The sequence below is a fragment of the Nerophis lumbriciformis genome, unplaced genomic scaffold (genome assembly GCF_033978685.3).
Source record: "Nerophis lumbriciformis unplaced genomic scaffold, RoL_Nlum_v2.1 HiC_scaffold_40, whole genome shotgun sequence".
Lineage (NCBI taxonomy): Eukaryota > Metazoa > Chordata > Actinopteri > Syngnathiformes > Syngnathidae > Nerophis > Nerophis lumbriciformis.
Window position 1 is genome coordinate 15,274 of NW_027316582.1, and position 14,781 is coordinate 30,054.

Here is a 14,781-nt window from a genome sequence, read left to right on the forward strand (position 1 = left end):
CTGTTACCAAATAGCATTATTTTACTTTTACTGAGACTCAAAGATAGTCTGTTTTAGTCAAAGCATCTTTTTAATTTGGTTATTTCTTCTGTTATTATTTGTATTATCTTCTGTGTGTTCTCTCCTGAACAAATAAAACTAACTTTAAGTCCTTTGTAACTTTACAAATGTCGTTTATATAAAGATTAAACAATCTTGGTCCCAGTATTGATCCCTGGGGTACACCACAAAATATATCTAGCCTTGTTGACATATTTTCACCCATCTTCACATATTGCTTCCTGTTGGTTAAATAGCTTCTTACCCAGTTCAAGACCAAACCTCTGATGCCATATCGTTCTAGTTTTGTTATTAAAATATCATGATTAATTGTGTCAAATGCTTTCGTTAAGTCCATGAATACTGCGGCCGCACATTCTTTACCATCTATTGCATCGCTCATCTCCTCTGTTATTTGGATTCATGATATCCATGTTGAGATATTTGCAGTGAATTCTGGTGTGTAGTTAGTAAACTGGTGTATGTCTCCATTCATATAAATTGGTACGACTTTTGTCATTTTTAATTTGGTCAGGGAATTTGCCGGTTAGAAATGATACGTTGCTGGTATATGTCAGAGGTTCTGAAATGTCTTCTATAACCTTTTTTTATGGTTACCATATCTATTCCATGACAGTCGGTTGAGGTCTTGGATTTACAATGTTTTACAATTTTGATTATTTCATCTTTTGTCACGTTCTTAAGAAACATGGAATTGGGATTTCTGTCTATGAGCTCACTCAAGTCCTCAACTGACCCATCATCTAGATTTGGAAATCTTTGTTCCACATTTTTTCCGATATTAACAAAGTAATCATTAATTTGTTCAACTATTTGGTTCATATTGTCATTTTTTGTATTTCCATGTAGAAAGTACTGGCGGTAATCTTTCTTAGCAGCATTTTTAATGATGCTATTTAGGATGCCCCATGTTGCTCTCATGTTGTTTCTGTTCTTCTTTAATAATTGTCTGTAGTATTCCTTCTTACATGTTCCTAGTATACCAATTAGCTTGTTTTTATATTTTTTATACTTATTTTCTGCCTCTACAGATGTCTGTGTTATTAATATTCCATATAATGTATTTTTTTGTGACAAGCATTTTTCAGTCCTTTTGTCATCCATGGTTGGTTGTTTTTCTTTTGCTTCTTACTAACTTCTTTCCATGGACAACATAAACATTGATATTATACATGTGGGCCAATATATATATATATATATATATATATATATATATATATATATATATATATGTCTTAATAAGGTTATCCAAAAAATAGTGCTCGATACCGTAGTAGAGCGCAATATATGTATGTGTGGGGAAAAAAAAATCACAAGACTATTTCATCTCTACAGGCCTGTTTCATGAGGGGGGTACCCTCAATCGTCAGGAGATTTTGGTAAAAATCTCCTGACGATTGAGGGTACCCCCCTCATGAAACAGGCCTGTAGAGATGAAATAGTCTTGTGATTTTTTTTCCCCACACATACATATATATATATATATATATATATATATATATATATATATATATATATATATATATATATATATATATATATATATGTATATGTATATATATATATATATATATATATATATATATATATATATATATATATATATGTGTATATGTATATATATATATATATATATATATATGTATGTATATATATATATATATATATATATATATTTATATGTATGTATATATGCATATATATTTATACATATATATATTTATACATATATATATATATATATATATAAATGCTGTTAAATGTAGCTTTGATGTGGCAAGCTACTTTTGTGTTTTGCTTGTAGTGTAGCGTGCTACAATTCTCTGAAGATAACTTAGCTACATTTAATTGAGAGTAACTTGTAGCTTAGCTTACTACATTGTCCAGGTAGCTTGTCCATCACTGTCTATTTGGCCTAGCTCACATGTCAATAGTTTGAATACTGCAACCTTCAATACAGTAACACCTCATTTGTTCTGCAGACGTCCAGTGGTTGTCAGCGAGGTGTCATGAAGAGGAGTGGCACACCAGTGTGGGACAGAAGGAGCTACAGGCCCTCACCCACATTAAAGAGGAGCAGCTTCATGATGAAGATGAAGCTCAGTCCTTCCAGCTTCATCACAGTCAAAGTGAGGAGATCAGAGGGGAGGAGCTTGTATGTCAACACATCACAGAAGCTGATGGAGAGCATTGTGAAGATATAAAGTCAGAACCAGACAGCATCTTTGCTCCACTGTCAGACATGGACTACATGATGTCAGACTCTTCTGATCACAGTGACCACATCCAAAAACCTTTGGAGAGTAAAAATGACTCTAAAGGTGATACGAGACATCACACTAACAACAAACACTTTGACTGCTCTGAATGTGGGAAATCATTTAGACTGAAGAGTCATTTCACAGTACACATGAGAATACATACTGGAGAGAAACCTTTCGCTTGCTCAGCTTGTGCTAAAAGATTCAACACTAAGAATGACATGATATTACACATGAGAACACACACAGGTGAGAAACCTTTTACTTGCTCTGTTTGTAAGAAGAGTTTTTCCAGAAAGGTACACATGACCAGACACATGAGAACACACACTGGAGAGAAACCGTTTGCTTGCTCAGCTTGTGCTAAAAGATTCAACACTAAGAATGACATTATATTACACATGAGAACACACACAGGTGAGAAACCTTTTACTTGCTCTGTTTGTAAGAAGAGTTTCTCCAGAAAGGAACACATGACCACACACATGAGAACACACACTGGAGAGAAACCTTTTTCTTGCTCTGTTTGTAAGGAGAGTTTCTCCAGCAAGCAAATCATGACCAGACACATGAGAACACACACTGGAGAGAAACCTTTTGTTTGCTCAGCTTGCACTAAAAGATTCAACACTAAGAATGACATTATATTACACATGAGAACACACACAGGTGAGAAACCTTTTACTTGCTCTGTTTGTAAGAAGAGTTTCTCCAGAAAGGGACACATGACCACACACATGAGAACACACACTGGAGAGAAACCTTTTTCTTGCTCAGCTTGTGCTAAAAGATTCAACACTAAGTATGACATGATATTACACATGAGAACACACACAGGTGAGAAACCTTTTACTTGCTCTGTTTGTAAGAAGAGTTTCTCCAGGAAGGAACGCATGACCACACACATGAGAACACACACTGGAGAGAGACCTCTTGCTTGCTCAGCTTGCACTAAAAGATTCAACACTAAGAGGGAAATTATATTACACATGAGAACACACACAGGTGAGAAACCTTTTACTTGCTCTGTTTGTAAGAAGAGTTTCTCCAGAAAAGATCACATAACCTCACACATGAGAACACACACTGGAGAGAAACCTTTTTCTTGCTCTTTTTGTAAGAAGAGTTTTTCCAGCAAGCAAATCATGACCAGACACATGAGAACACACAATGGAGACAATCCTTTTGCTTGCTCAGCTTGCGCTAAAAGATTCAACAATAAGAATGACATGATATTACACATGAGGATACACACAGGTGAGAAACCTTTTACTTGCTCTGTTTGTAAGAAGAGTTTCTCCAGAAAGGAACACATGACCACACACATGAGAACACACACTGGAGAGAAACCTTTTTCTTGCTCAGCTTGTGCTAAAAGATTCAACACTAAGAATGACATGATATTTCACATGAGAACACACACAGGTGAGAAACCTTTTACTTGCTCTTTTTGTAAGAAGAGCTTCTCCAGAAAGCGAAGCATGACCATACACATGAGAACACACACTGGAGAGAAACCTTTTGCTTGCTCAGCTTGTGCTAAAAGATTCAACACTAAGAAGAACATTTTATCACACATGAGAACACACACAGGTGAGAAATCTTTTACTTGCTCTGTTTGTAATAAGAGTTTCTCCAGAAAGCAAATTATGACCAGACACATGAGAACACACACTGGAGAGAAACCTTTTGCTTGCTCAGTGTTAGAATAATTATGTATATATTATCACACTAACTTTAGTATGCTTAAAGTCTGTTGCTTTAGTTAATAGATATTGTGCTCAGGTTAGACTTTTCTATTTGTGCAAGGACAAAAAATTCTTGTCTGAGGGGTGGCCTCAGCCGCAGATGTTATCTTTGTTTTAGCCCGCTAACAACCAAGGACTTCAAGGACCTCAACGAAGATAAGATGACAACACGCAGACGAAGTAGAGACAAGGCGAAATCACAAGGCCCCCAGCACATTCCGTCACGTATTGTGCGTCCTGTACCTGCTTTGCATAACATATGTGACCACTCCTTTTAGAGACGGCCTCAGTGATGTTGACTGTGGAACTCCTGAATAAATAGAGGGATGCAGGAGCTGAACCTTAGGCCATAGTTAAAGTTAAAGTACCAATGATTGTCACACACACTAGGTGTTGTGAAATGTGTCCTCTGCATTTGACCCATCCCCTTGTTCGCCCCCTGGGAGGTGAGGAGAGCAATGAGCAGCAGCGGTGCCGCGCCGGGGAATACTTTTTGGTGATTTAACCCCCAATTCCAACCCTTGATGCTGAGTGCCAAGCAGGGAGGTAATGGGTCCCATTTTTATAGTCTTTGGTATGACTCGGCCAGGGTTTGAACTCACAACCTACTGATGTCAGGGCGGACACTCTAACCACTAGGCCACCAAGTAGGGCAAGACTGTGACTAAGTGTGCAGCTCCATGCGTTCTCCTCATGAACTAAATTGAACTCTGTCTCTGCATGATTCCTAGCTTCTTGTCTGATTAATAGATGTCATCAGTGTTTGAACCTGACACTCAGCTTGTGCTAAACAATTCAACACTAAGAAGGAACTTATATTACACATGAGAACACACACAGGTGAGAAACCTTTTAATTGCTCCGTTTGTAAGAAGAGTTTTTCCAGAAAGGAACGCATGACCACACACATGAGAACACACACTGGAGAGAAACCTTTTGATTGCTCTGTTTGTGCTAAAAGAATCAACACTATGAAGGAAATTATATTGCACATGAGAACCCACACAGGTGAGAAACCTTTTACTTGCTCTGTTTGTAAGAAGAGTTTCTCCTGAAAGCAAAACATGACCAAACACATGAGAACACACACTGGAGAGAAACCATTTAGTTGCACTGTGTGTGATAAGATGTTCAGGTTTAAGAATCAGGTCAGTAAACACAAGTGTGTAACAGTCATGGAAGCTGCAGGGATGTAAAAACACGTAAACAGTGATTGTGCTAAATGTAGTTGAAAAACACAGCATGTTTAATATGAATGTATATTTGAGGGACGGCGTGGCGCAGTGGAAGAATGGCCGTCCGCGACCCGAGGGTCCCTGGTTCAATCCCCACCTAGTACCAACCTCGTCATGTCCGTTGTGTCCTGAGCAAGACACTTCACCCTTGCTCCTGATGGGTGCTGGTTAGCGCCTTGCATGGCAGCTCCCTCCATCAGTGTGTGAATGTGTGTGTAAATGGGTAAATGTGGAAGTAGTGTCAAAGCGCTTTGAGTACCTTGAAGGTAGAAAAGCGCTATACAAGTACAACCCATTTATTTATTTATTTATGTTGTATGTAGTGCTTCTCATCTTCTAGTCTTATATGTTTTTAAGTTGTGTGCATGTATTGAATATTATATATATGTAGCTACTATTTTATTCTATTTTCTCATATTTGAAGAGAGGACATCTTATTATTTTCATTGTTTTTTTCACACATTTTTCCATTGCATTTTATTGATGTTATTATCCAATTAAAAGTATGAATTAATAAAATGGTTAACAAAATGTGGACTCTGGTAGATTAGCAGCATTGTTACATTGTGGATGTTAACTACTGCAAAACATCAAAAAAGAAGAAAAATGCTGAAGTTAGCAACACATCACTGAACTTTAAAGCCATCATGAGTGGAGTTGCTTGTTTTTATTGCTGCATTTGTACTTATTTCACCTCACATCTTCACTTTTAATCCTAAAGTCTTCTTCAAATATATTGTTGTAGGCTTCTAAGATGTATGTTTCTGATGTGTGTGTAGTCTGTGGAAAGGGTTGTTGTCCCTTGTGGATCCATTTGTTCACTTGCACAGACACATCTTCATTAGGGATGTCCGATAATGGCTTTTTTGCCGATATCCGATATTCTGATATTGTCCAACTCTTAATTACCGATGCCGATATCAACCGATACCGATATATACAGTCGTGGAATTAACACATTATTATGCCTAATTTGGACAACCAGGTATGGTGAAGATAAGGTCCGTGACGGCGTGGCGCAGTGGAAGAATGGCCGTGCGCGACCCGAGGGTCCCTGGTTCAATCCCCACCTAGTACCAACCTCGTCATGTCCGTTGTGTCCTGAGCAAGACACTTCACCCTTGCTCCTGATGGCTGCTGGTTAGCGCCTTGCATGGCAGCTCCCTCCATCAGTGTGTGAATGTGTGTGTGAATGGCTAAATGTGGAAGTAGTGTCAAAGCGCTTTGAGTACCTTGAAGGTAGAAAAGCGCTATACAAGTACAACCCATTTATCATTTATTTAATAAAATATATATATAAAATAAAATAAGTTAAATAAATTAAAAACATTATCTTGAATAAAAAAGAAAGTAAAACAATATATAAAAACAGTTACGTAGAAACTAGTAATTAATGAAAATGAGTCAAATGAAGTGTTAAAGGTTGGTACTATTAGTGGAGCAGCAGCACGCACAATCATGTGTGCTAACGGACTGTATCCCTGCAGACTGTATTGATATATATTGATATATTGTTATTATTAACTGTATCCCTGCAGACTGTATTGATATATATTGATATATAATGTAGGAACCAGAATATTAATAATAGAAAGAAACAACCCTTTTGTGCGATGTGAATGGGGGAGGGAGGTTTTTTGGTTTGGTGCACTAATTGTAAGTGTATCTTGTGTTTTTTATGTTGATTTAATAAAATAAAAAAAAACTAATAATAATAAAACGATCAATCAATGTTTTTTTATATAGCCCTAAATCACAAGTGTCTCAAAGGGCTGCACAAGCCACAACGACATCCTCGGTACAGAGCCCACATAAGGGCAAGGAAAAACTCACCTCAGTGGGACGTCGATGTGAATGACTATGAGAAACCTTGGAGAGGACCGCATGTGTGGGTGACCACCCCCCTCTAGGGGAGACCGAATGCAATGGATGTCGAGTGGGTCTGACATAATATTGTTAGAGTCTAGTCCATAGTGGATCCAACATAATAGTAAGAGTCCAGTCCATAGTGAGGCCAGCAGGAAACCATCCCGAGCGGAGACTGGTCAGCAGCGCAGAGATGTTCCCAACCGATGCACAGGCGAGCGGTCCACCCCGGGTCCCGACTCTGGACAGCCAGCACTTCATCCATGGCCACCGGACCTGTGCCCCCCCCCCCCCCCCCCAAACACAAGGGAGATGGGGGAGCAGGGGAGAAAGGACAAGAAACGGCAGATCAACTGGTCTAAAAAAAGGGGGGCTATTTAAAGGCTAGAGTATACAAATGAGTTTTAAGATGGGACTTAAATGCTTCTACTGAGGTAGCATCTCTAATTGTTACCGGGAAGGCATTCCATAGTGCTGGAGCCCCAATAGAAAACGCTCTTATCCCCCGCAGACTTTTTTTTGGGCTCTGGGAATCACTAATAAGCCGGAGTTCTTTGAACGCAGATTTCTTGCCGGGACATATGGTACAATGCAATCGACAAGATATGATGGAGCTAGACCGTGTAGTATTTAATACGTAAGTAGTAAAACCTTAAAGTCACATTTTAAGTGCACAGGAAGCCAGTGCAGGTGAGCCAGTATAGGTATATATATATATGTATATATGTATATAAAGGTATATACAGTATAGGTATATATATATGTATATATGTATATAAAGGTATATACAGTATAGGCGTAATATGATCAAACTTTCTTGTTCTTGTCAAAAGTCTAGCAGCCGCATTTTGTACCAATTGTAATCTTTTAATGCTAGACATAGGGAGACCCGAAAATAATACGTTACAGTAATCGAGACGAGACGTAACGAACGCATGAATAATGATCTCAGCGTTGCTAGCGGATAAAATAGAACAAATTTTAGCGATATTACGGAGATGAAAGAAGGCCGTTTTAGTAACACTCTTAATGTGTGACTCAAACGAGAGAGTTGTTTTAGTAACACTCTTAATGTGTGACTCAAACGAGAGAGTTGTTTTAGTAAAACTCTTAATGTGTGACTCAAACGAGAGAGTTGGGTGTAAGATAATACCCAGATTCTTTACTGATTCGCCTTGTGTAATTGTTTGGTTGTCAAATGTTAAGGTGGTATTATCAAATAAATGTCGGTGTTTAGCAGGACCGATTATCAGCATTTCTGTTTTCTTGGCGTTGAGTTGCAAGAAGTTAGCGGACATCCATTGTTTAATTTCATTAAGACACGCCTCCAGCTGACTACAATCCGGCGTGTTGGTCAGCTTTAGGGGCATGTAGAGTTGGCTGTCATCAGCATAGCAATGAAAGCTAACACCGTATTTGCGTATGATGTCACCTAGCGGCAGCATGTAGATGCTAAAGAGTGCAGGGCCAAGAACCGAAACCAGGGGAACTCCACATGTTACCTTAACATAGTCCGAGGTCACATTATTATGGGAGACACATTGCATCCTGTCAGTAAGATAAGAGTTAAACCACGACAAGGCTAAGTCTGACATACCAATACGTGTTTTGATACGCTCTAATAAAATATTATGATGGACGGTATGGAAAGCAGCGCTAAGATGAAGAAGCAGCAACATAGATGACATGCATGGTTAGCAGTAGATCATTAGTCATTTTTGCGAGGGCTGTCTCCGTAGAGTGATTTGCCCTGAAACCAGATTGAAAAGGTTCACAGAGATTGTTAGACACTAAGCCATGAACCTCGCCGCACATCACTGGTAGTAATACTATGCTAATGGGGAAAGTAATAGCGTGGTTTGGGTGGTGGAGCAACTCGAGGGTTCCAGGTTCGATCCCCGCTTCTGCCATCCGAGTCGCTGCCGATGTGTCCTTGGGCAAGGCACCTGCTTTCCCTTCACTTATTAACAGTAATCATAGTAATAAGTACTTAAAGGTAGCAAATGACTACTGTGTACAATAAAAACAATGTAATACTTATATATGCATGTTGAGAATACATGAATGAATGCTTAATTTCAAAGAATAAATAACAAATGTAATAAATAACAGAATGTGTGATCATTAAATATCTGAATGTAAATAAAGGTTGATATTATGTAATAAAAAGAGAATGTTATAACTAAATGTATGTTTGATTTACATTTTGTACTTGAATGTTACGTAACAAATACGTGAATATACTGCAATTTAATAAAGAGTGTTAATTTTAGCAAGGTACTTGTGTTGATGTACTCCTACTTCCAAGCGACTTTGTCAAGTACTAGTAAAGGAAGAAATGATCAAGTACTTTTTGTGTGTTTTGGAGAAGTACACTTTTGGAGTGTTTACTTTTGTCCTGAGATGAAGATAAACGTCTGTCATTCTTCATGAAGACACGTTATGAAAGTGAACATGACCAAAGTGGGCGTGTCCACAAAGAAAGAAGGAAGGGGGCGGAGCCTCTTTCATTTTGTGATGTTAAGTTCCTGTTCTACCTGCGATGAGATGACGACTTGTCCAGGGTGTATCCCGCCTTTCGCCCGAATGCAGCTGAGATAGGCTCCAGCACCCCCCGCGACCCCAAAAGGGACAAGCGGTAGGAAATGGATGGATGGATGGAAGTTCCTGTTATAAGCTGTTATACAGTATATGCATTGAGCCCTTATTTTGAAGGCCCTAAGAGCGGAAGTGGTGACACGTTGAGTGGAGCGGAGGTTTTTATATATGTCGCCTATACTGTATAAAAGTACAAAATAACAAACACGGAGGCTCCACTTTTACACGAGGACCAATTTATATCCTTCCTTTTAAAACCTCCGCTCCACTCAACGTGTCACCACTTCCGCTCTTAGGGCCTTCAAAATAAGAGCTCAAGGCATATACTGTATAACAGCTTAAATGGTAAATGGTACTTACAACAGGAACTTAACATTACAAAGAGGCAAGCCCATAAAAATAGGTTACATTATTTTGTACTTTTATACAGTATAGGCGACATATATAAACCCTCGGTTACATTTTTGTTGTTGTTGTTGTTGTTGTTGTTGTTGTTGTTGTTGTTGTGTGTGTGAGGCTCTGTATATTTGGGGGAAAGGTTTATGTTTTTTGTTTTAACTGCCTGTGTTGTTTTTGCACTTATCCTGTTGCTGTGTTGAAACAAGGACGTTTGCTTTTGTAGGAGGGGAGGTATGTAACTTATTTTTACAGGCTTGCCTCTTTGTGATGTTAAATTCCTGTTATAAGCTGTTATACAGTATATGCCTTGAGCTCTTATTTTGAAGGCCCTAAGAGCGGAAAAGGTGACACGTTGGGTGAAGCGGAGGTTTTTGAAAGAAAGGAAATAAAGTGGTCCTCGTGTAAAACTAGAGCCTCCGTGTTTGTTATTTTGTAGTTTCATACAGTATAGGCGACATATATAAACCCTCGGTTACAATAACAAACACAGAGGCTCCAGTTTTACACGAGGACCACTTTATTTAAAACCTTTTTTTATATAAACCTTTATTTATAAATTTCAACATTAACAAACAGTTGAAAATAATAATCAAAGTAAATACAAAAACAGTACAAAGCAGCGCCAGGGGGTTGTAAATTCAAAGTAACTTAAATAGAATACTTTATTTAGAACCTTTCTCTGTTTGCATCACGCAAGTGACGTCAATGTCCGGCCCTCGAGAGCCATATACCACACCGTGATTGGTAGATTCCTTCAGCTCCGCACACAACGCTGTCAAGCGCCATTCATGTAAAACTCGCACTAACATTACACTTTCCTATTAAGGTGAGGGCCGCAAAATAACGTCTCGGTCTAATATATGTCAGAAGTGCTACTGACACTTTGGTTATATTTGCTTTTACTGTGTTTGAAATCACTTCCTGTCCTGGTGCTCTTGTTTTGTTACTGTTTCCTGTTTGCTCTCTGTCTTTTACGGCACTTTTACTATCTGCTCCGTGTCTACAGCTGTGAGCGCACCTGTTGCTCGTTTAATTAGTTCTATTTAGTTCCACCCGAGTTCCTCCTTCGGCGCTTCATCATTATTCTTTTGTGACGGATGTGGATCGGACGGGTTTTGTTCACAGTGAGTTATACTTTGGTCTTTTTCACTTGCTTTCTACTGTTTGTGTTGATGCTTTCTATCATGTGCTTTCTATTGATGATTGATTGAAAATAAGTTTTTTTTATTCACAGTGACTAATACTTTGGTCTTTTTCGCTTGCTTTCTACTGTATGTGTTGATGCTTTCTATCGTGTGCTTTCTATTGATTGATTGATTGAAACTGTTATTAGGGCCCGCACGGCCCATTGCAAAAGGACTCCCACAGGGAGTCCTTATGCAATGGGACATAAGGACCTATTGAATTTCTAAGGTTTTATTAGGGCCCGCCATGGCCCATTGCAAAAGGACTCCCACAGGGAGTCCTTATGCAATGGGACATAAGGACCTATTGAATTTCTAAGGTTTTATTATTATTATTATTATTATTATTCTTCCGCAGCTTTGCGCACTACTTTGACCCCCTTAACATGCTTCAAAACTCACCAAATTTCACACACACATCAGTAATTTTTGGCAAAACTTTTTATCAAAAAACCAAACCTCAAAAATCAAAATTGCGCTCTAGCGCCCCCTAGGAAAAAAAAAAAACAGACTGCCTGTAACTCCCACTAGGAAGGTCGGAGAGACATGAAACAAAAACCTCTATGTAGGTCTGACTTAGACCTAGTTCTCATAATTGTATGTCTTCGGGCTAAAATCAACAGGAAGTTGGCTATTCCCCCTTCAATACAAAAAACTACTAAAAACAGTCACTTTTGCCTCTTTGAGCTGTAATTTGACCCCCTTAACATGCTTCAAAACTCACCGAACTGAACACACACATCAGGACTGGCTAAAACTGTGATCTAATGAAAAAACCTAACCCCAAATCCAAAAATTGTGCTCTACAGCAATTTTTTTATCAAACGGACAAAAAACTGCTCCTCGGAAGAAAAAAAAGACAAAACTGCCTGTAACTCCCACTGGGAAGGTCGGAGAGACATGAAACAAAAACCTCTATGTAGGTCTCACTTAGACCTACATTTCATAAATTGACAACCCCCACCAAAAATCAACAGGAAGTTTGCTATTCCCCCTTCAAAACAACATTTTTGTAAAAACCGGTCACCTTCCTTCAAAATCTATCTCCTCTGAGGGCGTTTGTCGTTTCGCCTTCAAACTAACACAGGTGAGAGATTAAACCCTTGTGATTAAAAGTATAGATGGGATTCGTAATACCTGCTCCGGTTTTGATTTTATGACCCTTCAAAGACCCGCTGCACTGATGCTCCTGCGGTGCTGTTTTTTCAAGATGGCTGCTTAAAAGCAGGAAGCACTAACGTGCCCACACAATGCAGACAAGGTAGGTACACTAGACTAAAGTCTTGGGACACTTCAGACTAAAAGTAGACAAAAGTATTGGGACACTTAGGACTAGCACCTGCCAAATACGCGGGCCCGTCCAACGCTGCTTGCAGCTTTAATTAGGGCCCGCAATGGCCCATTGCAAAAGGACTCCCACAGGGAGTCCTTATGCAATGGGACATAAGGACCTATTGTTATTGTAAGGTTTTATTATTCTTTCTTTCTTTCTTTCTTTCTTTCTTCTTCCGCCACCTCTTTGACCACTAATTTGACCCACTTAACATGCTTCAAAACTCACCAAATTTGACCCACACATCAGGACCTGCGAAAATTGCCTTTTTTATTAAAAACGAACCTCAAAAATTAAAATTGCGCTCTAGCGCCCCCTATAAAAACAAAAAAAGTACACTGCCTGTAACTCCCACTAGGAATGTCGGAAAAACATGAAACAAAAACCTTCATGTAGGTCTGACTTAGACATACATTTTTCAATTGTACATCTTCGGGCTAAAATCTACAGGAAGTTGGCAATTCCCCCTTCAAGACAAAAAAGTACTAAAAACAGTCACTTTTGCCTCTTTGAGCTGTAATTTGACCCCCTTAACATGCTTCAAAACTCACCAAACTGAACACACACATCAGGACTGGCTAAAACTGTGATCTAATGAAAAAACCTAACCCCAAATCTTAAAATTGTGCTCTACAGCAATTTTTTTGTTAATCGCACAAAAAACTGCTCCTCGGAAGAAATAAATTACAAAACTGCCTGTAACTCCCACTGGGAAGGTCGGAGAGACATTAAACAAAAACCTCAATGTAGGTCTCACTTAGACCTACATTTCATAAATTGACAACCCCCAGCAAAAATCAACAGGAAGTTTGCTATTCCCCCTTCAAAACAACATTTTTGTAAAAACCGGTCACCTTCCTTCAAAATCTATCTCCTCTGAGCGCGTTTGTCGTTTCGCCTTCAAACTAACACAGGTGAGAGATAAAACCCTTGTGATTAAAAGTATAGATGGGATTTTTAATACCTGCTCCGGTTTTGATTTTATGACCCTTCAAAGACCCGCTGCGCTGATGCTGCTTCAATACTGTTTTTTTAAGATGGCTGCTTAAAAGCAGGAAGCACCAACGTGCCCACACAATGCAGACAAGGTAGGTACACTAGACAAAAGTCTTGGGACACTTCAGACTAAAAGTAGACAAAAGTATTGGGACACTTAGGACTAGCACCTGCCAAATACGCGGGCCCGACCAACGCTGCTTGCAGCTTTAATTAGGGCCCGCACGGCCCATTGCAAAAGGACTCCCACAGGGAGTCCTTATGCAATGGGACATAAGGACCTATTGTTATTCTAGTGTTTTATTCTTTATTATTATTATTCTTTATTATTCTTCCGCCGCCTCTTCGAACACTAATTTGACCCACTTAACATGCTTCAAAACTCACCAAATTTGACCCACCCGTCAGGACCTGCGAAAATTGTCTTTTAATAAAAAAACCTAACCGCAAAAATCAAAATTGCGCTCTAGCGCCCCCTAGGAAAAAAAAAAACTAGACTGCCTGTAACTCCCACTAGGAAGGTCGGAAAATCATTAAACAAAATCCTCTATGTAGGTCTGACTCAGACCTAACTTTCATAATGGTACATTCTCGGGCGAAAATCAACAGGAAGTTGGCAATTCCCCCTTCAAGACAAAAAAGTACCAAAAACAGTCACTTTTGCCTCTTTCACCTATAATTTGACCCCCTTAACATGCTTCAAAACTCACCAAACTTAACACACACATCAGGACTGGCTAAAACTGTGATCTAATGAAATAACCTAACCCCAAATCCAAAAATTGTGCTCTACAGCAATTTTTTCTTAAAACGCACAAAAAACTGCTCCTCGGAAGGAAAAAACTACAAAACTGCCTGTAACTCCCACTGGGAAGGTCGGAGAGACATGAAACAAAAATCTCTATGTAGGTCTCACTTAGACCTACATTTCATAAATTGACAACCCCCAGCAAAAATCTACTGGAAATTTTCTATTCCCCCTTCAAAACAACATTTATGTTAAAACCGGTCACCTTCCTTCAAAATCTATCTCCTCTGAGTGCGTTTGTCGTTTCGCCTTCAAACTAACACAGGTGAGAGATTAAACCCTTGTGATTAAAA